Here is a 24,059-nt window from a genome sequence, read left to right as displayed (position 1 = left end):
TCTTTTATCATTAATTTAACATTGTTTCATATTACTTCTATAATAGGGTTTTATTTAAGAATTTTAAATTTATGTTTTAAAAATGTCAGTTCCTTTAATTATTCTTTGAGTATTTCACTTAAGTAAAGAGACAGTCTATTGTATTCAGAGGAACATTACCACAATCATAAATTAACTTGTTTTAGTATAAATTCCTCATCTAGGGGTCTGGACACCACCTCAACAATGACCTAATCTTGTCATATGGAACAAGCAAATGTTAAAATTAATAATTTTGATAGTAATGGTCAAAGGCACAAAACAAAAATAGTGTCCAGTCTCAGATCAAACACAGCATTTCTTTTTCAGGTATACATATTCTCTTTCATCTGAATATATCTCAATTTTTGTCCTTTATCTGGACATACTAGAAAACTGCTGAACCATACTCTTTTTTTATTTTTATTGAGATTGTTCAGATAACATACAATTATCCAAAGATCCAACGTGTGCAATCACTTGTCCCTGGGTACCCTCATACAGCTGTGAATCCATCACAATTTATTTTTGTTCAATTTTTAGAAACTTTTCTTTACTCCAGACAAGAAATAAAGGGAAAGATGAAAAAAGAAAAAAAATAAAAGGAAACTCTAATCCTCCCCTATCCCTAACCAACCCCCCTCAATTGTTGACTCATAGTATTGATATAGTACATTTGTTACTATTTATGAAAAAAAATGTTGAAATATTACTAGCTGCAGTACATAGTTTGTAATAAGTATATAGTTCTTCCCTATATGCCCCTCTAATATTAACTTCTAATTGTATTGTCATACATTTGTTCTGGTTAATGGAAGTGATTTCTAGTATTTGTACAGTTGATCATGGATGTTGCCCACCATAGGATTCAGTTTTATACATTCCCATCTTTTGACCTCCAACTTTCCTTCTGGTGACATATATGACTCTAAGCTTCCCCTTTCCACCTCATTCACACACCATTCAGTGCTGTTAGTTATACTCAAGTCTTGCTACCAACACCCCTGTTCATTTCCAAACATTTAAGTTCATCCTAATTGAACATTCTGCTCATACTAAGCAACCACTCCCCATTCCTAAGACTCGTCCTATATCTTGGTACCTTATATTTTATGTCTATGAATTTACATATTATAATTAGTTCCTATCAGTGAGATCCTGCAATAATTGTCCTTATGTGTCTGGCTTATTTCAGTCAGTATATTGTCCTCAAGGTTTTGTCATCAACCCATTTTTTTTAAATATGGTTTTGTTCACTCACCATACATTCCATCCCAAGTAAATAATTGATGCTTCTCTTCATGGTCATACATTTTTGTGTTCACCACCTTCACCACTATCTATATAAGGGCATCTACATTTCTTCCACAAGGCAGGAGGGAGAGTCAAAGAAGGTAGAAAGGCAAAAGAAAGAGGAAAAAAAAATGACAGCTAGGAAGCAGCAAAAGGAAAAATAACCTTAAATCAAAGTAGAATAAAGAATCACACAATACCACCAATGTCAAGTGTCTAACATGCCTCCTCTATCCCCCCCCATCTGCATTTACCTTGGTATATCACCTTTGTTACATTAAAGGAAGCATAATACAGTGATTCTATTAGTTACAGTCTCCAGTTTATGCTGATTGCATCCCTCCTCCAATGCCTCCTCATTTTTAACATATTGCAAGGTTGACATTTGCTTGTTCTCCCTCGTAAAAGAACATATTTGTACATTTTACCACAATTGTTGAATACTCTAGATTTCACCAAGTTACACAGTCCTAGTCTTTATCTTTCCTCCTTTCTTCTGGTGTCTCACATGCTCCCAGCCTTCCTCTCTCAACCATATTCATAGTTACCTTTCTTCAGTGTACTTACATTGTTGTGCTACCATCTCCCAAAATTGTGTTCCAAACAACGCACTCTTGTCTTCTATCACCCTGTGGTGCTCCCTTTAGTATTTCCTGTAGGGCAGATGTCTTGTTCACAATGTCTCTCATTGTCTGTTTGTCAGAAAATATTTTGCGCTCTCCCTCATATTTGAAAGACAGCTTTGCTGGATATAGAATTCTTGGTTGGCAGTTTTTCTTTCAGTATCTTAAATATATCACACCACTTCCTTCTTGCCTCCATGGTTTCTGCTGAGAGATCCACACATAGTCTTATTAAGCTTCCTTTGTGTGTAATGGATAGCTTTTCTCTTGCTGCTCTCAGGATTCTCTTTGTCTTTGACATTTGATAATCTGATTAATAAGTGTCTTGGTGTAGGCCTATGCATATCTCTTCTGTTTGGAGTATGCTGTGCTTCTTGGATCTGTAATTTTATGTCTTTCAAAAGAGATGGGAAATTTTCATTAATTATTTCCTCTATTATTGCTTCTGCCCCCTTTCCCTTCTCTTCTCCTTCTGGGACACCAATGGTACATACATTATTGTACTTTGTTTCATCCTTGAGTTCCCGGAGAAGTTGCTCATATTTATTCATTCTTTTCTCCATCTGCTCCTTTGCGTGTAGGCTTTCAGGTGTTTTGTTCTCCAGTTCCTGAGTGTTTTCTTCTGCCTCTTGAGATCTGCTGTTGTATGTTTCCATTGTGTCTTTCATTTCCTGTGTTGTGCCCTTCATTTCCATAGATTCTACTAGTTGTTTTTTTGAACTTTTGATTTCTGCCATATGTATGCCCAGTGTTTCCTTTACAGCCTCTATCTCTTTTGCAATATCTTCTCTAAACTTTTTGATTTGTTTTAACATTAGTTTAAATTCCTATATCTCAGTTGAAGTGTATGTTTGTTCCTTTGACTGGGCCATAACTTTGTTTTTCTTAGTGTAGGTTGTAATTTTCTGTTGTCTAGGCATGGTTTCCTTGGTTATCCAAATCAGGTTTTCCCAGACCAGAACAGGCTCAAGTCCCAGATGGAAGAAATATTCAGTATCTGGTTTTTTTGTAGGTATGTCTTAGAAAATTGCTCCAGCCTTTGATGCCTCAGGTCACTGTGCTTTTCTGCCCAGCAGGTGATGCCTGTTAGCCTATAATTCTTGACTGGTGTGAGGAGGTATGGCTGTGTTCCCCCAGGCTCTGGTGTCTGGTTTTGAATGGAAAGGGCCCCATCCCTTTCCTCCTAGAGAAGACAGACCCCCCAGGTGGAGGTCATTAGCATTTCAATGGTCTATCTCTCTCTGCTTGTGCTGCTTCCAACCTTCCCCAAGTCACAGCCCTCGAAACTGAAAATGACTGTGGCTTTCTCCACTGAGCTGAAAAAGAAATGGATAGTCCCCTTCAGACCAGGTCCAAGGCAACCCTCTGGCTCTCCAAGGTCAGTCATCACCCAAAGCCTCTGTTTTTTGGGGATGCATACCTGTAGTGAGCAGTTCACACTCACTACTTAAAACCCCAGTTGGAGCTCAGCTGAGCTATATTTGCTTGCTGGGAGAGAGCTTCTCTCTGGCAACATGAGGCTTTGCATCTTGGGCTATGGGGGAGGAGGTCTCACGACTTGGATCTGCAGGTTTTACTTACAGATTTTATGCTGTGTTTTGGGGCATTCCTCCCAATTCAGGTTGGTGTATGATGAGTGGATGGTCTTGTTTGTCCCGCTGCAGTTATTCTGGATTATTTACTAGTTGTTTCAGTTTTTTTGTAGTTGTTCCATGGGGACTACTTAGCTTCCACTCCTCTCTATGCCACCATCTTACCCCACTTCTGGACCATACTTTTAAAGAATATTCTTCAAATTGTTTTTTTTTCCAATGGATCTACCTGATGAAATTGAGTTTATGAATTTTAAGCTGTATTGGCAGGAAAATATTGTGCCCTCATGGTGATTTATTTTTAAATGATAAGATTAATTTTTGTTTCTTTCATTGTATTTAAATCATTTTAAACATTATCTATAAGCTACAAAAACACAGAAGTATCAAAAATCACCACTTTATAATAAAGCAAAGCAAAGTCTCAGGAAAACTAGAAACCTGACGTAACTACTTTGCTTCCCACATTGAACATGTTTACATTAAAGATTTATCTTCAAGGCATTTGATTAAAGTTTCTAATATTATAAACAGTACCCTTGATACACTCCATGTATCTTCCTTCAGGTACTGTTTATTGCTGCACAGTCCCAGTATTCCTGTTTCCCTCTCTTGTCACCTTGTTCCATTTACACAACTTCATATCACTCATATCCCATTTCAAATAGAGGCTTCTCTGCTGAGTCTTGTGTGCACAACCAGCTACAAACCATACCAAGTGTTTCTGAATCTTTCCTAATACTCCAATTAGGAATCATTGTACCCAGGTTTGCCTAATATACAGCAGGCAATCCCAAGTTAAGAAAACTCAGGGAAGAAATCACAAGAGGGCTCAAAGCTGTGAAGGAGACAGAGTCAGTCCAGGTTCCAAAGTGACCAAAATTCTGGTGGGTGGTTGGAATGCACATGCACAAATGACACTGACCATTGCCTTCCTCCATATAGTCATCAAGTTGCTAAGTAACAGCTCTCTGTCCCAATTGCTGCCCTGTGTTCTCAAAATACAATGGGCACCCCAAGTATGCAGGTGATGGTGGAGGTCTTGTGCCCTGTGCAGTTTATTGTAGGTATATAAGGATGATTCTGCAGCCCTGAGGATCACCTGAAACCCCAAATGATGGTGAAGGTTTGACTCTCCCTCAAGGATGCTATACAGGAATGACCAAGGGCAAATTACAATCGGGTGTGGCGTAGGTGGAAGATTAATGAAGTGCCAAAGACCAAGCTTGGGCCTGCCTTTTTTCTTCCAATGGTGCAGAAATTACTGCTGGATCTAAGACATGCAACCCAGCATCCTGGGAGATCACTTAGCAGAGCCTACCATGAGGCATGCACATGTGCAGTGAACCCAGTATAAGTCAGGGAAATTTGGACAACTTTGATATATCTACCCTGTCCATTGCTTTTAGCAGACATGAGGATAGGCTCTTGGCTGTCCTAGTGGTTGGAGATCTTGCTCTATTTATGCATGCCAGAAGTCTCATTCTGGGCATAAATGCTGAGTGACAGTCCAGGTGGTCCTGTAGTGAAGAGAACACATGATGTGTGGAGAAGTTGATATTTTTTGTGTTGAGTGGGTTGGAGGCATAATTAGAAAGAGGGACATAGACCACAAGAGGGCAGCCATGATGGTGTACACTGAATATTGTTTTTCCTTGGTCCAGGAATTAGCATTGCCCTGAGGGATATCCTTGTCCTGGGAGCCAATATACCATGGCTCTCAGAGTGAAACACATGTAACTGTGAATGCTCATCCCAAGACCCCTTTAACATGGTGCTACAATTGGGAGAGATTAACCACAAATGTGGCATGTATTTTGTTCCTGATCTGAAAGAAAGTTTAGTAGCTGAGGAAGACTTCACTGACATCTCTGTTCCTGAAATTGCTGAAGACCAAGAGTGTAGTCCCAAGTGGCACTGCCTGTGACCATTCTTCTCATATCCCATGAAAGCAGGTCAGTTTTATCTCAACCTGATCCGACCCTGTGCTTCATGAGGAGGGAAACCAACACATGTGAATTGTCTTTAATTTATTTTATCACCAATTTAACATTATTTCATAATCTTTTATAATAACATTTTCTTTAACAGGTCTGAGAATCACCTCTAGCCCCAATGGATGGTAAAGGTTGACTCTCCCTGGAAGAAGCTCTACAGGAATGTCCAAGGGCAAATTCAGATTAGTTCTGTGGTAGGGGGAACTTTAATGAAGTGGTCTTGGACAAGCTTGGGCCCACCTTTTCTTTTCCAATGGCACAGAAATTCTGACTGAATCTAAGACAAGCAGCTTAGCATCCCATGTGCACAGTCAGCAGAGCCTACCATGAGGCATGACCATGTGAATTCAATGAACCCACTTTATGTCAGGGAAATTTGGACAAATTTGAGGTGACTGACCTGTCCACTGTTTTCGGCTGACATGAGGATAGGTTCATGGCTGTCTTACTGGTGGGATTTCTTGCTTTGTTTATGCTTGCCAGGAATCTCATTCTGGGACCAAATTCTACATGACAGTCAAGATTGTACTGTGATGAAGAGGGCACATCATACATGGAGAGTCTGATAATTTTTTCTTGAGTGGATTGGATGCATGATTGGGTACAGGGATGAAGACTACCAGGGGCAGGCATGATGGTGTTCACTGATGATTGTTTCTTCCTTGGTCCAGAAAATATCACTGTACTCAGTGATACCCCTGCCCTGTGGGCCAACATAGCTTGGTTCTGTCAGTTAGAATGATATACATATAACTGTGAATGTCCATCCCAAGTACACATTTTATATGATGCTGCTAATGGGAGAGACTTACCACAAAAGTGACACATATTTTGTTCCAGATCTGAAAGCAAGTTTATTAGCAAAGGAAGAAGAATTCCCCAAAATCTCCATTCCTGAATTTGCTGAAGCCCATGGGAGTAGGCCCATGTGGCACTCACTGTGACTATTCTTCTCATATCCCATTAAAGGAGGTCAGTGTAATATCACCCTGATCTGACCCTGTGCATTCATGAGGAGGGAAACCAACACATGTGAACTGTCTTTATGTAATTTCTTTTTTCACTGATTTAGAATGGTTTCATATTCCTTGTATAATATGATTTTCTTTATGAATTTTAAATTTATGTTGAAAAATATGTCACTGTCTTTAATTATTCTTGCAGTATTTCACTTAAGAACAGAAACATTCTCTTATGTATTCACGGGAATATTACCACAATCATTAAATTGACATGGTTGTAGTGCAAATCTCTCATCTAGGGTCCTGGTTCCCAACTGAAAAATAACCCATTCATGTCCTATTGACCAAGCAAAATGTTAAAAATAATATTAGTGACAGAAATGTAGAGAGCCAAAAAAAAAAAAAATAGTGTCCAGTCTCATATCAAACGTGGCATTTGTTTTACAGGTATATTTATACTCTTTCATCTGAATATATCTCAATTATTTCCTTCATCTGGTCTATCAGAAAACTGCTGAACCATCCTTTTAAAGAATATTCCTCAAATTGTGTTTCTTTTCAGAGGTTTTCCTAATAAAATTGAGTTTATGTGTTTTAAGCTGTATTGGCAGAAAATTATGTTGCCCTCGTGGTGATTTTTTTTTTTTTAAAGCTAAGATTCATTTTTGTTTTTTACATTTTATTATATTTATATTAAACATTATCTATTAGCTACAACAACACACAGGTATCAAAAATCACCACTTTATAATAAAAGAAAGCAAAATTTCAGGAAAGCACATAATTAGAAATAACTTATTTGCTTCCCACATTGCACAGTTTTGCCTTAATGGGTTATCTCCAAGACATCTGATTAAAGCTTTCTAATATTATAAACAGTACCCTTCATACAGTCCATGTATCTTCCTTGGGGTATTGTTTATTGCTGCACAGTCCTAGGTTTCCTTTTCTCCCTCTTGTCACCTAGTTCCAATTACACTACTTCACATTCCTCATATCCACTTTCAAATAGGCTTCTCTGCTGAGCTTTGTGTGCATAAGCAGCTACACACCACACCAACTGTTTCTGAACCCTTCCCATTATTATAAAAAGGAATCCCTGTACTCTGGTGTGTCTAATACACAGCAGGAAATGCCAAGTTAATAAAACTCATGGAAGAAATCTCACTGTAGCTCACACCTGTGGAGGAGACAATGTCAGCCCCAGTTCCAAAGTGTCATAGAATTCTGGCAGGTGCTTGGCATGTGCATACACCAATTATGCTGACCCTCTCCTACCTCACAATAGGCATCAGGTCGCTAAGCAACAGGGCTCTATCCCAATGACTGCATTGTGGTCTGAAAATATAACTGGCTAGCCCTGTATGCAGGTTATGGTGGATGTGTTGTGCCCTGTGCACTTTGTAATATGTATATGATGATTCTGCAGAAACGAAAATCACATGCAGCACCGATGGATTGTGATGGTTTGACTCTCCCTTGTGGAAGTTTTACAGGAATTCCCATGGGCAAATACCAATTGGGAGTGGGACAGGGGGAATATTAATGAAGTGCCATGGCCAAACTTGGGCCTACTTTTTTGTTAATGGCACAGAAATTATGCTGGATCTAAGAAAAGCAGCTTAGACTCCTGGGTGCTCACTTAGCAGAGCCTACCATGAGGCATGGTAATGTGCAGTCAACAAACCCACTTTATGTCAGGGAAATTTGGAGAAATTGAAGGTGTCTGCCCTGTCCACTATTTACAGCTGATGTGAGGATTGACTCATGGCTGTCTTAGTGGTGCTATTTCTTGCTCTATTTAAGCTTGCCAGAAACTTCATTCTGGGCCTAAAGCTGAGTGACAGTCAAGGTGGTCCTGTGATGAAGAGAACATATGATACTTGGAGAGGTGGATACTTTTTGCATTGAGTGTGTTGGAGGCATGATTGGGAACAGTTATGGAGACTTTCGGAGGGCAGGCATGATTGTGTACACTGAATATATTTTGTTCCTTTGTCCAGGAATTCCCATTGCCCTGATGTATATCCCTATCCTGTGAGACAACATATCATGGATCTGTCAGTTTGATTGATACACCTTTAAGTTTGAATACCTGCACCAAGTCTCCCTTTTACATGGTGCTGGACTTGGGAGAGATTATTGACAGATGTGGCACATATATTGTTCAAGATTTGAAAGCATGTTTGTTAGCACAGGAATAAGACTTCCCCGACATCTCCACTCCCAAATTTGCTGAAGCCCAAGGGAGTAGGCACAAGTGGGACTGACTGTGACCATTCTTCTCATATCCAAAGAAAGCAGGTCAGTGTGATCTCACCCTGATCTGACTCCGTGCCTTCATGAGGAATGAAACCAACACATGTTGTCCACCTTTAATTTCTTTTTTTACTGATTTAACAATTTCTCATCTTCCTTGTATAGTAAGATTTCCCTTAACATTTTTAAATTTATTTTTAAAAAATGTCAGTTTCTTTATTATTGAAGTATTTCACTTAAGGGCAGAGACATTATGTTATGTATTCATAGTAATGTAACCAAAATCATTAAATTTACTTGGTTGTAGTGCAAATATCTCATCTAGGGTCCTGGTTCCATCCTCAACAGTTATCCAATAATGTCCTATAGACTAAGCAAAATGTTAACAGTAATAATGAAGATAGAAATGTAGAAAGCCACAAAACAAAAATAGTGTCCTGTCTCATATCAAAAGTGGAATTTCTTTTTCAGGTGTATTTATTATCTTTCATCTGATTATATCTCAATTATTTCCTTCATCTGGACATTTTAGAAAACTGCAAAACCATCCTTTTAAAGAATATTCCTCAAATTGTGTTTCTTTTCAGAGGTTCTACCTGATGAAACTGGGTTTATGAATTTTAGGCTGTATTGACAAAAAATAATTGTGCTCTCATGGTGCTTTTTTTAGAGAGGAGTTTAACATTTCTTTCTTTCATTGTATTGAATTAATTTTATACATTATCTATAAGCTACAGCCACTCACAAGTATAAAAAATCACCACTTTATAATAAAAAAAGCAAAGTTTCAGGAAAGCAATAAACTGAAATAACATCTTTCCTTCCTATATTGCACAAGTTTGCATTAATTGGTTATATTCAAGGCATTTGATTGAAGATTTCTAATATTATAAACAGTACTCTTCATATAGTCCATGTATTTTCCTTGGGGTATTGTGTATTGCTCCACAGTACTAGGTTTCCTTTTTCCCCCTCTTGTCATCTAGTTCCAGTTACATGACTTCATATCCCTCATATTCACTTTCAAATAGAGACCACTCTGCTGTGCACAAGCAGCTACACACCACACCAACTGTTTCTGAATCTTTCCCATTACTTCAATTAGAAATACCTGTACATTGATTTGACTAATATGCACCAGGAAATCCCAAGAAAAGAAACCTCAGGGAAGATTTCACTGGGGCTCAAACCTGTGGAGGAGACAATGTTAGCCCAAGTTCAAAAGTGGCATAGAATTCTGGCAGGGGCTTGGAAAGCATATATGCAAATTATACTGATCCTCTCCTACCTCACAAGATGCATGAGGTTGCTAAGCAACAGTGCTCTATGCCAATGGCAGCACTGATGTATGGTGTGGATTTGACTCTCGCTGGTCTGAAAATATAGTGGGATCCCCAAGTGTGAAGTTGATGGTGGAGTTGTTGTGACCTGTTCAGTTTGTTGTAGGTATATGAGGATGATTCTGCAGCCCTAAGGATCACCTTCATTCCTGATGTATGGTGAGGGTTGGACACTCCCTGAAAGAAGCTCTGCAGGGATGCCCAAGGTCAAATTCCAATTAAGTTTGGGGTAGGGGAACTTTCATGAAGTGTCCCTGGCCAAGTTTGGGTCTGCCTTTTTTTTCCAATGGCACATAAATTCCCACTGAATCTAAGACAAGCATCTTAGCATCCTGGTTGCTCACTTAGCAGAGCCTGCCTTGAGGCATGCTTATGTGAAGTCAATGAACCCACTTTATATCAGGGAAATTTGGACAACTTTGAAGTGTCTGATGTGTCCACTGTTTTAGCTGACATGAGGATTCATTCATGGCTTTCTTACTGGTGGGATTTTTGCTTTATTTATGGTTAACAGAAGTCTCATTCTGAGCCAAAATTCTGCATGACAGTCAAGGTGGTCCTGTGATCAAAAGAACACATGATATTTTGAGAGGCTGAAAATTTTTGTTGATTGGGTTGGAGACATGACTGGGTAGAGGATGGAGACTCCCAGAGTGCTGGCATGATGGTGTACACTGAATATTGTTTGTTCCATTGTCCAGGAATTTTCATTGCCCTGAGTGATATCCCTGACATGGGGGCCAGCATATCCTGGCTCTGTCAGTTATAACAATACACATGTAACTGTGAATGCCTACCCCAATACCCCCTTTTACATGGTGCCACTCTTGGGAGAGATTAACCACAAATATGGCACATATTTTGTTCCAGATCTGAAAGCAAGTTTATTAGCAAAGGAAGAAGTCTTCACTGACATCTCCATTCCTGAAATTGCTGAAGCCCAGGGAGTAGGCCCAAGTGGCACTGACTTTGACCATTTTTCTCATATCCCATGAAAACAGGTCAGTGTAATGTCATCTGGATCAGAGCCAGTGCTTTCATGAGGAGAGAAACCAACCCATGTGAACTGTATTTAATTTCTTTTATCACGAATTTCAAAATGTTTCATATTCCTTGTATAATAAGGTTTCCTTTAATAATTTTAAATTTATGTTTAAAAAAAGTCAGTTTCTTTAATTATTCCTGTGGCATTTCAGTTAAGAACAGAGACATTCTCTTACATGTTCATAGTAATATTAGCACAATCACTAAATTAACCTAGATGTAGGACAAATATCTCATATAGGGGCCTGGTCCCCATCTCAACAATTACCAATCTTATCCTATTGACCAAGTAAAATGGCAATAGTAATAATAATGATAGAAATGTAGGAAGCCACAAAACAAAAATAGTGTGCAGTCTCATATCAAACATGGCATTTCTTTTACAGGTATATTTATTCTCTTTCATCTGAATATATATCAATTTTTTCCTTCATCTGTACATATTAGAAAACTACTGTACCATCCTTTTGAAGAATATTCCTCAAATTGTGTTTCTTTCTGAGGTTCTTTCTGATGAAATTGAGTTTATGAAATTTAGGCTGTATTGGCAGAAAATTATTTTGCCCTTATGGTGATTCTTTTTAAATGAGAAGTTTAATTTTTGTTTCTTTCATTTTATTGAATTCATGTCAAATATTATCCATAAGCTACAACAACAGACAAGTATCAAAAATCACCACTTTAAAATAAAGCAAAGAAAAGTTTCAGGAAAGGAAATAAACTGAAATAACTTCTTTGCTTCCTTCATTGCACAAGTTTACATTAATGTGTTATCTTTATAGGATTTGATTAAAGATTTCTAGTATTATAAACAGTACTCTTCATACAGTCCTTGTATCTTCCTTGGGGTATTGTTTACTGCTGCCCAGTCCTAGGTTTCCTTTTTCCCCATCTTGTCATCTAGTTACAGTTACAAGACTTCACATCCCTCATATCCATTTTCAAATAGCAGCTTCTCTGGTGAGCCTTGTGTGCACAAGCAGCTACACACCATATCAAATCTTTCTGAATCTTTCCCATTAATCCAAATAGGACTCCTTGTACCCTGGTGTGTCAAGTATACCACAGGAAACCCCAAGTTAAGAAAACTTATGTAATAACTCTCACTTGGGCTTGAGACTTTGGAGGAGACAGTGTCAGCCCAGGTTCCAAAGTGGCATAGAATTCTGGTGGGGGCTTGGAATGAGCATATGGAAATTACACTTACTCTCCCTTACCACACAATAGGCATCAGGTTGCTGAGCAACAGAGCTCTATTCCAATGACTACCCTGTCATCTGAAAATATAATTGGATCTCCTAGTGTGCTTTTGATGGTGGAGGTTTTGTGGCCTGTGCCCTTTGTTGTAGGTATTTGATGATTATTCTGCAGCCCCAAAAATCACCTGCAGCACCAATGAAAGGTGAGGGTTTCACTTTCTCTGGAGTAAGCTCTACAGCAATGCCCAAGGGCAAATTCCAACTGGTTGTGGGGTAGGGGGAACTTTAATGAAATGCCCCTGGCCAAGCTTGGGCCTGCTTTCTTTTCCAATGGCACAGAAATTACTGCTGGATCTAAGAATACAGCTTTGAATCCTGGATGCTCACTTAGCAGAGTCTACCATGAAGACTGCCAATGTGCAGTCAATGAACTCACTTTAATTAATTAAGGGAAATTTGGACAACTTTGAGGTGTCTTTTCAAGGTGCCTGCCCTGTCTGCTGTTAATAGTGGACATAAGAGTTTGCTCATGGCTGTCTTAGTGGTGGGATTTCTTGCTTTATTTATGCTTGTGAGAAATCTCATTCTGGGCCCAAATGCTGCATGACAGTCAATGTGGTCCTGTGATGAAGAGAACACATGATACATGGAGAGGCTGTTATTTTTTATTGAGTGCTTTGGAGACATGTTTGGGGACAGGGATGGAGACTCCCGGAGGACAGGCATGATGGTGGATATGGAGTATTGTTTGTTCCTTGGACCAGGCATTATCTTTGCACTAAGGTTTATTGCTGACATGGGAGAAAACATTCACTGGCTCAGTCACTTAGAATCATAGATATGGAACTGTGAATGCCCACCACAAGTCCCTCTTTTAAATGGTGCTGGACTTGGGAAAGATTAACCAGATATTAGGCCCTGAGTTTGTTCCAGATCTGAAAGCAAGTTGATTAACAAAAGAATAAGACATAACCCAAACCTGCCATTCCCAAATTTGCTGAAACCCAAGGGAGTGGGCCCAAGTGGCACTGAGTGTGAACATTCATCTCATATCCTGTGAAAGCAGGCCAGTGTAATTTCACCCATATCTGACCTTGTGCCTTCATGAGGATAGGAACCAACACATGTGAACTGTCTTTATTTAATTTTTTTCACCAATTTTACATTGTTTCATATTCCTTGTATAAAAAGGTTTTCTTTAACAATTTTAAATTTGTGTTTAAAAAATGCCAGTTTGTTTAATTATTCTTGTAATTAAGAGCAGAGGCATTCTCTTATGTATTCACAGGAACATTATCAAAATCATTAAATTTACCGGGTTGTAGTACAAATATCTCATTTAGGGGCCTGGTCACCAAATCAACAATTGCCCAATCATGTCCTATTGACCAAGCAAAATTTTGATGTTAATGATAATGATAGAAATGTAGAGAGGCACACAAAAAAATAGTGTTCAGTCTCATATCAAATGTGGCATTTCTTTTACATGTATATTTATTCTCTTTCATCTGATTATATCTCAATTATTTCCTTCATCTGGACATATTAGAAAACTGCTGAACCATCCTTTTAAAGAATATTCTTCAATTTGTGTTTCTTTTCAGAGGTTCTTCCTGATGAAATTGAGTTTATGTACTTTAGGCTGTATTGGCAGAATATTATGGTGCCCACATGGTAATTTTTTTTAATAATTTAGTTTCATTTTTTCTTTCATTGTATTGAATTCATTTTAAACATTATCTATAAGCTACAACAAAACACATGTATCAAAATCACCCCTTTATAATAAAGCAAGGAAAGTTTCAGGAAAGCATGTTACCTGAAATAACTGCTTTGCTTCCTATATTGCACAAGCTTGCATTAATGGGTTATCTTCAAGGCATTTGATTAAAGATTATGTATTTTCCTTGGGGTATATTTTATTGCTGGACTCTCCTAGGTTTCCTTTTTACCCCTCTTGCCATGTAGTTACAGTTACATAACTTCATATCCCTCATATCATGTTTCAAATAGAGGTTTCTCTGCTGAGCCTCATTTGCACAGGCAGCTACACATCGCACCAAGGGATTCTGAACATTTCACAGTACTCCAAATAGGAATCCATGTATCCTGGTGTGCCTATTATACAGCAGGAAATCCCAAGTTAAGAAACCTCAGGGAAGAAATCTTACTGGGGCTCATACCTGTGGAGGAGACAGTGTCAGCAAAAGTTCAAAAGTGACATAGATTTCTGGCAGGTGCTTGGAATGTGCATATAGAAATTATGCTGACCCTCTCCTACCTCACTATAGGCATCAGGTTGCTAGGTAACAGGATTCTATTCCAATGGCTGCACTGTGGTCTGAAAATATAATGGGATCCCCAAGTTTGCAGGTGATGGTGGAGGTGCTGTGGCCTGTGAAGATTTTGTAGGTATATGACAATGACTCTGCAGCCCCAAGATCAACTGCAGCACTGATGGATGGTGAGAGTTTGACTCTCCCTGGAGGATGCTTTACAGGAATGCCCAATGGCAAATTCCAATTGGGTGTGGGGAGGAGTGAACATTCAAAAAGTGCCCAAAGCCAAGCTTGGACCTGCCTTTTTTTTCAATGGCAAAGAAATTACTGCTGAATCTAAGACAAGCAGTGTAGCATCCTGGGTGCTCACCTTGCAGAGCCTAACATGAGGCATGCCCATGTGCAGTCAACAAAGCCACTTTAAGTTGGGGAAATTTGGAAAATTTGGGGGTGCCTGCCCTGTCCATTGTTTGAGCTGTCATGAGGAATGTCTCATGGCTGTCTTAGTTGTGGGATTTATAGCTCAGTTTATGCTTGCCAGAAAACACATTCTGGGACAAAATGCTGAGACACAGTCATGGTGGTCCTGTGATGAAAGGAACATATGATATTAGGAGAGGCTGCTATTTTTTGTGTAGAGTGGTTTGGAGGCATGTTTGGGCACATGGATGGAGACTCCCAGAAAACAGGCATGATGGTGTACACTGAGTAATGTCTCTTCCTTGGTCTAGGAATTATCATGGCACTGAGGGATATCCCTGTCCTGGGGGCCAACATACCCAGGCTCTGTAAGTTAGAATGATACACATGTAACTGTGAATGCCCACCACAAGTCCCCTTTTTACATGGTGCTGGACTTGGGTGAGATTAACCACAAATATGGCAAATATTTTGCTCCAGATCTGAAAGCAAGTTTATTAGCAAAGGAAGGGGAACTCCCTAACATCACCATTCCCAAATTTGCTGAAGCCCATGGGTGTAGGCTCAAGTGGCACTGACTGTGACCATTCTTCTCATATCCCATTAAAGCAAGTCAGTGTAACCCCACCATGATCTGACCCTGTGCCTTCATGGGGAGGGAAACCAACACATGTGAACTTTTATTTTATTTCTTTTTTCACCAATTTAACATTGTTTCCTATTCCTTGTGTAAGTTTTTTTAAGAATTTTTAAAGTATGTTTAAAATAATGACAGTTTCTTTAATTATTCTTGCAGTATTTCATTTAAGAACAGAGACATTCTCATAAGTGTTCACAGGAATATTACCACAATATTCCTTGTTGTACCACAAATATCTCATCTAGGGGCCTGGTTCCCACCTGAACAATTACCCAATTGTGTCCTATAATCCAAGCCAAATGTTCATAGTAATAATAATGATAGAAATCTGGAAAGCCACAAAAAGAATAGTGTCCAGTCTCATGACAAACATGACATTTCTTTTACAAGTATATTTATTCTCTTTCATCTGAATATATCTCAATTATTTCCTTCATCTGGACATACTAGAAAACTGCTGAAACATGCTTTTAAAGAATATTCCTCAAATTGTTTCTTTTCAGATGTTCTTCCTGATGAAACTTTCTTTACAAGTTTTAGGCTGTATTGACAGAAAATTATGGGGCCATCATGGTGATTTCTTTTTAAATGAGAAGTTTCTTTTTTATTTCTTTCATTTTATTGAATTTATTTTCAGCAGTATGTATTAGCTACAAAAACACACAAGTATCAAAAATCACTACTTTATAATAAAGCCAAGCAGTGTCAGGAAAGCAAGTAACCTGAAATAACTTCTTTGCTTCCTGCATTGCAGAACTCTGCATTAATGGGTTATTTCAAGGCATCTGAGTAGAGGTTTCTAATATTATTAACAGCAGTGTTCATACAGTCCATATATCTTCCTTGGTGTATTGTTTATTGCTGCACAGTCCTAGGTTTCCTTTTCCTCCCTCTAGTCATCAGGCTCCAGTTACATGACTTCACATCCCCCATATTCACTTTCAGATAGAGGCTTCTCTGCTGAGCCTTGTGTGCAGAAAGACCTAATACCACACCAACAGTTTTGGAATCTTTCCCATTACTCCAAATAGGAATCCCTGTACCTTGATGTGTCTAATATATAGCAGGAAATCCCAAGTTGAGAAAATTTATGGAAGAAATCTCACTGGGGCTCAAACATGTGGAGACAGTGTTAGCTCAGGTTCCAAAGAGGCATAGAAAACTGGTGGCCACTTGGAATGCACATATGCAGATTATGCTGACCCTCTCCTACATCACAATAGGCATCAAGTTGCTTAGCAACTGGGCTCTATCCCAATGGCTTCTATGTGGTCTGAAAATAAAATGGGATCCCCAAGTGTGCATGTGATGGTGGAGTTGTGGCCTGTGCAGTTTTTGCAGGTATATGAGGATGATTATGCAACCCCAAGGATCACCTGCAGCACTGATGGATGGTGAGGGGTTGACTCTCCCTGAGGAACCTCTACAGGAATGCCCAAGAGCAAATACCAATTGAGTGTGGGGTAGGGGAAACTTTAATGAAGTGCCTCTGGCCAAGCTTGGGGCTGCCTTTTTTGTCCAATGGCACAGAAATTCCCACTGAATCTAAGAAAAGCAGCTTAGCATTCTGGGTGTTCACTTAGGAGAGCCTACCATGAAGCATGCCCAGGTGAAGAAAATGAACCCACTTTATGCCAGAGAAATTTGGACAACTTTGAGTTGTCTGACCTGTTCACTGTTTATAGATGACAAGGGGATTGGTTTATGGCTCTCTTAGTGGTGGGATTTCTTTATTTATTTATGCTTGCCAGGAATCTCATTCTTGTCCCAAATGCTGCATGACAAAGTTGTCCTGTGATGATAAGAACACATGACACGTGGAGAGGCTGATAGTTTTTGTTGACTGGGTTGCAGACATGATTTGGTATAGGGATTGACACTCCCAGAAGGCAGGCATGATGGTTTTTACTCAATATTGTTTGTTCCTTGGTCCAGGAATTATCATTGCAATGAGGGATATCCTGATATGGGGGACAACATACCCTGGCTCTGTCAGTTAGAATGATATACATGTAACTGTGAATGCTAACCCCAAATCACCCATTTACATGGTATAGGTCTTGGGAGAGATTAACCACAAATGTGGCACATATTTTGTTCCAGAACTGAAAGCAGATTTATTAGCAAAGGAAGAAGACTTTCCTGCCATCTCCATTCCCAAATTTGCTGAAGCCCATGGATGTAGGCCCAGGTGGCACTGAATGTGACCCTTCCTCTCATATCCCATTAAAGCAGGTCTGTGTAAACTCACCCTGATATGACCCTATGCATTCATAAGGAGGGAAACCAACGCATGTGAACTTTTATTTTATTTCTTTTTTCACCAATTTAACATTGTTTAATATTCCTTGTACAATAAAGTTTTCATTAAGAATTTTAAATTTATATTTAAAAAATGTCAGATACTTTATTCTTGTAGTATTTCACTTAAGCACAGAGACATTCTCTTACATATTCACAGGAATATTACCACAATCATTAAATTAATCTGCTTGTAGTATGTATAACTCATCTAGGGGCCTGGCCCTCACCTGAACAATTAGCCAAACATGTCCTATTGAACAAGCAAAATGTTAATCTTAATATTAATAATAGAAATGTAGAAAGTCACAAATCAAAAATGGTTTCCAGTCTCCTATCAAACATGTCATTTTTTTACATGTGTATTTATTCTCTTTCATCTCAATATGTCTCAATTATTTCCTTCATCTAGACATATTAGAAAACTGCTGAAACATCCTTTTAAAGAATATTTCTCAAACTGTGTTTCTTTTCAGAAGTTCTTCCTGTTGAAATTGAGTTTATGAGTTTAAGCTGTATTGACAGAAAATTATGGTGGCTTCATAGTGTTTTTTTTTAAATGATAAGTTTCATTTTTCTTTCTTTCATTTTATTGAATTTACTTTAAACATTATCTATTACTACAACAACACACACATATCAAAAATCACCACTTTATTATAAAGCAAAGTTTCAGGAAAAAAAAGTAACCTGAAATAATTTCTTTACTTCCTTCATTGCACAAGTTTGCATTAATGGGTTATCATCAAGGCATCTGATTAAATACTTCTATTATTATAAACAGTACTCTTCATACAGGCCATGAATCTTCCTTGGGGTATTGTTCACTGCTACACAGCCCTAGGTTTCCTTTTTCTCCCTGTTGCCATCAAGTTCCAGATACACAACTTCACATCCCTCATATCCACTTTCAAATAGAGGCTTCTTTGCTGAGCCTTGTGTGCACAAGGAGCTACACACCACACAGACTTTTTCTGAATCTTTCTCATTACTCCAAATAGGTATCCCTCTACCCTGGTGTTTCTAATATACAGCAGGAAATCCCAAGGGGAGAAAATTCATGGAAGAATCTCACTGGGGCTTGAACCTGTGGATGAGACAGTGTCAGCCCAGGTTCCAAAGTGGCATAGAATTATGGCATGTGCTTGGAAGGAGCATATGCAAGTTACACTTACCCTCTCCTACCTCACAAAAGGCATCAGGTTGCTAAGCAACAGGGCTCTATCCAAATGGCTGTCCAGTGGTCTAAAATTATAATGGGATCCCAAAGTTTGCAGGTGATTGTGGAGGTGTTGTGGGCTGTATAGTTTGTTGTAGGTATATGAGGATGATTCTGTAGCCCCAAAGATCACATGCAGCCCCAATGTATGGTGAGTGTTTGTCTCTACCTCGAGGGAGCTCTACAGGAATGCCCAAGGGCTAATTCCAATTGGGTGTGTGGTAGGGGTAACTTTAACGAATTGCCCCTGGCCAAGTTTGGGCCTGCCTTTTATTTTACAACGGCACAGGAATTCCTGGGAAATCTTAGACAAGCAGGTAAGCATACTGTGTGCTCACTTAGCAGAGCCTACCATGAGGCATGCGCATGTTAAGTCAATGAACACAGTTTATGTCAGAGAAATATGGAAAACTTTGAGGAGTCTGACTTAACCACTGCTTTTGCCTGACAGAGGATTGGTTCATGGCTGTCTTATTGGTGAGATTTCTTGCTTTATTTATGCTTATGATTCCTACTGAATCTAAGAGAAGCAGCTTAGCATTCTGGGTGCTCATTTAGCATACCCTAACAATTGGCATGCCCATGTGAAGTCAAATAACCACTTTATGTCAGGGAAGTTTGGAAAATTTGAAGGTTCTGACCTGTCCACTGTTTATAGGTGACATGAGGATTGGTTCATGGCTGTCTTAGTGTTGGGATTTCTTGATTTATTTATTCTTACCAGAAATCTCATTCTGGGCCCAAATGCTGCATGACAGTCAAGGTGGTCTTGTGATGAAGAGGACACATGATATGTGGAAATGCTGATTTTTTTATTAAGTGGGTTGGAGGCATGATTGTGTACAGGGATGGAGAAACCCATAGGGCAGCCATGATGCTGTACACTGATTATTGTTTGTTCTTTGGTTCTGGAATTTTCATTGCCCTGAGGTATATCCATGTCCTGGGGGCCAGCAATCCACAGCTCTGTCAGATAGAATGATGCACATGTCACTGTGAGTGCCCACCCAAGGCCCCCTTTTAAATGGCACAGGTCTTCAGAGAGATTAACCACAAATGTGTTACATATTTTGTTCCAGATCTGAAAGCAAGTTTATTAGCAAAGGGAGAAGACAGCCTTTAACTCTCTGTTCTTGATTTTGCTGAAGCCCAAGGGAATTGGCCCAAGGGGCACTGACTGTGACATTCTTCTCATATCCAATTAAAGCAGGTCAGTGTAATCTCACCCTGCTCTGACTGTGTGCTTTCATGAGGAGAGAAACCAACACATGTGAATGGTCTATTTAATTTCTTTTTTCACTGATTTAACATTGTTTCAATTTCTTTGTATAATACTTTTCTTTAAGAATTTTAAATTTTTGTTTTAAAAAATGTCGTTTTCCTTAATTATTCCTGTAATATTTCACTGAAGAACAGAAACATTCTGTTACATATTCACAGGAATATAACCACAATCATTAAATTAACCTGGCTGTAGTAAAAATATCTCAACTAGGGGTCTGCTCCCAATCTGAACAATTACCAAATCTGATCCTATCAATCAAAATGTTAATAGTAATAATAATGATAGAAATTTAGAAATCCACAAAACAAAAATGTGTCCAGTCTCATATCAAACATGGCATTTCTTTTACAGGAATATTTACTCTCTTTCATCTGAATATATCTCAATTATTTCCTTCATGTGGACATACCAGAAAACTGCTGAACCATCCTCTTAAAGAATATTCCTCAAATTGTGGTTCTTTGCAGAGGTTCTTCCTGATGAAATTGTGTTTATTAGTTTTAGCTGTATTGGCAGAAAATTACAGTGCCCTCATGGTGACTTTTTTTTTAAATGAGAAGTTTCAGTTTTATTTCTTTCATTTTATTGAATTTATTTTAAACAATATCTGTTAGCTGCAACAACACACCAGTATCAAAAACCACCACCTTATAAAAGCAAAGCAAAGTTTCAGGAAAGCAAGTAACCTGAAATAACTTCTTTGCTTCCCCCATTACATAAGTTTGCATTAATGGGTTATCTTCAAGGCATCTGATTAAAGATTTCTAATATTTTAAACAGCACACTTCCTATAGTCCATGTATCTTCCTTGTGGTATTGTTTATTGCTGCACAGCCCTCAGTTTCCTTTTCCCCTCTTGTCATCTAGTTACAGTTACACAACTTCACACCACTCATATCCACTTTGAAATAGAGGCTTCTCTGCTGAGCCTTGTGTGCACAAGCAACTACACACCACAACTGTTTCTGAATCTTTCCCAGTACTCCAAATAGGAATCACTGTACCCTAGTATTTCTAACATATGGCAGGAAATCTCAAGTTGAGAAAACTCATAGAAGAAATCTCACTGGGGCTTAAAACTGTGTAGGAGACACAGCCCAGTTTCCAAAGTGGAATAGAATACTGGTGGGGGCTTGGAATGTGCATATACAAATTATGCTGACCCTTTCTTACCTCACAATAGGCATCAGGATACTAAGCAACATGTTTCTATTCCAATGGTTGAACTGTGGTCTGAAAATATAATGGGATCCACAAATGTGCTAGGTGATGGAATTGTGGCCTGTGCAGTTTGTTGTAGGTGTATGAGGATTATGCACAGCCAAGCAGATCAACTGCAGCCCTGATGGATGGTGAGGGTTTGACTCCCCCTGGAGAAAGCTCTACAGGTATGCCCAAGGCCAAATTCCAAATGGACATGGGGTAGTGGGAACTTTAATGAAGTGAACCTGGCCAAGCATGGGCCTGCCTTTTTTTTTCCAATGACACAGAAATTCCTGCTGAATCTAAGACAAGCAGCTTAGCATCCCAGGTGCTCACTTAGCAGAGCCTACCATGAAGCATGCCCATGTGAAGTCAATAAACCCACTTTATGTCTAGGAAATTTGGACAACTTTGATGTGTCTGAACTGTTCACTGTTTATAGCTGTCATGAGAATTGGTTCATGGCTGTCTTAGTGGTGGGATTTCTTGCTCTACTTATGCTTGCCAGAAATCTCATTCTGGGTCCAAATGCTTCATGACAGTCATGGTGGTCCTGTGATGAAGAGAACACATGTGGAGAGGCTGATATGTTTTGGAGACTGGTTTTGAGGGATTATTGGGTACAGGCATGGTGACTCCCAGAGGACAGGCATGATGGTGTACCCTGAATATTGTTTGTTTCTTGGTTCAGGTATTATCATTGCCCTGAGGGATATCCTAGTCCTGGGGACCAACATACTCTGGCTCTGTCAGGTGGACTGATACACATGTAAGTGTGATGCCCACTCCAAGACCCCTTTTACATGGTACTGAACTTGGGAGAGGATAACGACAAATGTGACAGTATTTCTTTAAGAATTGAAAGCATGTTGTTAGCAAAGGAAGAAGACTTCTCTGACCTCTCCATTCTTGCTGAAGCCCAAGAAGTAGGCCCAAGTGGCACTGACTGTGTATATCAGGAACCACCCCCCTTGAAGCCTGTGTTTGTGCATTAGTTTGTTTAGCTTTTTTAAACACAGCCTCACACAGAAAACCCCATTCCCACACTTTTCCTTTTCTAATTAGTGTGTATAAAGTTTAAAATTTTGTATTAAATAGCATATAAACAGTTTCCAATAACCTAATAAACCAAGCAAAGCTATTAATTTTGTAGGAGTAAGCAGTGTCACATAATTTGTATTTTAACAACAGCTGAAGGAATAACTTTGGTTTTACCCCAAAAAAACAAAACCCAAGAATTTTGTAGAGTAGTCAGACCCTGTTGGAGATTTCCATACTTTAAAATCTTGAGTTAATAAAGCATGACAGGTTGTAGGACTATGAATGTATCTTTTTTTAGAAGCAAAGCAAATGTACATTGTTGTCTTTCCCATGTGAAGGTAGATGTGGGTTGGCTGGAGGGATCTAAAGATATACTAAATAAAATATAAGCAAGGTTTAACACAAAGTTAAAATGGCTTAATTAAGTACTCATATACTGCAATAATGTAGCTATATTCAACAGAGCTGCAAACAAAGGAGGAGTTAGTATATTAAGTTTGTTCTAATTAATAATCATTAGCCAGGTACCATTAGTTTTTTCATTGGCAAGATGGGGCTATTAAATGGCCAGGGTAGTTTATACTGATATAGTGCCTCAGTACAACTGGAGGAAGGCATGTTTTGTTGGACCAGAGGATGTGCATGCTTACTTTCCTTAATTTTAATTTCCCAGTCAGATGGGGGCTTATTATCTTTTGATGAGGAATCAACAGATTCCCACACTTTGGGGTTTCAGTCAGAGGAAGCTAGGATATGCCTAACTTGACCTTTGGGAATCTTATGCCCTCTTACTCTAGTATACAGGTATGACAGTATTTCTAAACTTTTATCCAGAGCACCTTTCAATTCTGCTTGGGTCAATTGCATATCCCTTTCTAACATTAATTCTTCTTCCAAGTGTCAGAGTGCCACATTGGTCATTAAGGCCTTTTCTGTAGCTGTATGCACAGCCTCCAAGAATGGCCAGAATACTGCAGTAGCAGCTTGGTGACTTACCTTTTTCTAATGAAATCCTACTAATCCTGCATCCTGTTGCAAGGGGGCTATTAGTCCAACCAGAGAGTTATAAAGATTTCCATACTTCCTTAGCAGATTCCATTCATTTCAGAGGGTAGACACCCCTCCCTACATGGACATTCCTTCATTTAGAATATTAGGCACCCTTCCCCACATAGATATCACAGACCACCCTGGTATCCCACCTGGGGACTTCCCCTTTCCCTTCACCAAGTTCACATCAACAGTGCTTGGGATTTCTTTAGTCTCTGGGCTGGTGGCTAGTTGATCCTCCTGGCTATGGTCACCAGCTGTCATGATCCAAGGGGCTTTTGCAGCTGAAGGGCT

The sequence above is a fragment of the Choloepus didactylus genome, chromosome 10 (genome assembly GCF_015220235.1).
Source record: "Choloepus didactylus isolate mChoDid1 chromosome 10, mChoDid1.pri, whole genome shotgun sequence".
In the NCBI taxonomy this organism is placed as follows: domain Eukaryota; kingdom Metazoa; phylum Chordata; class Mammalia; order Pilosa; family Megalonychidae; genus Choloepus; species Choloepus didactylus.
The sequence above is the reverse complement of the archived record's forward strand: the minus strand, read 5'-3'. Positions refer to the sequence as shown.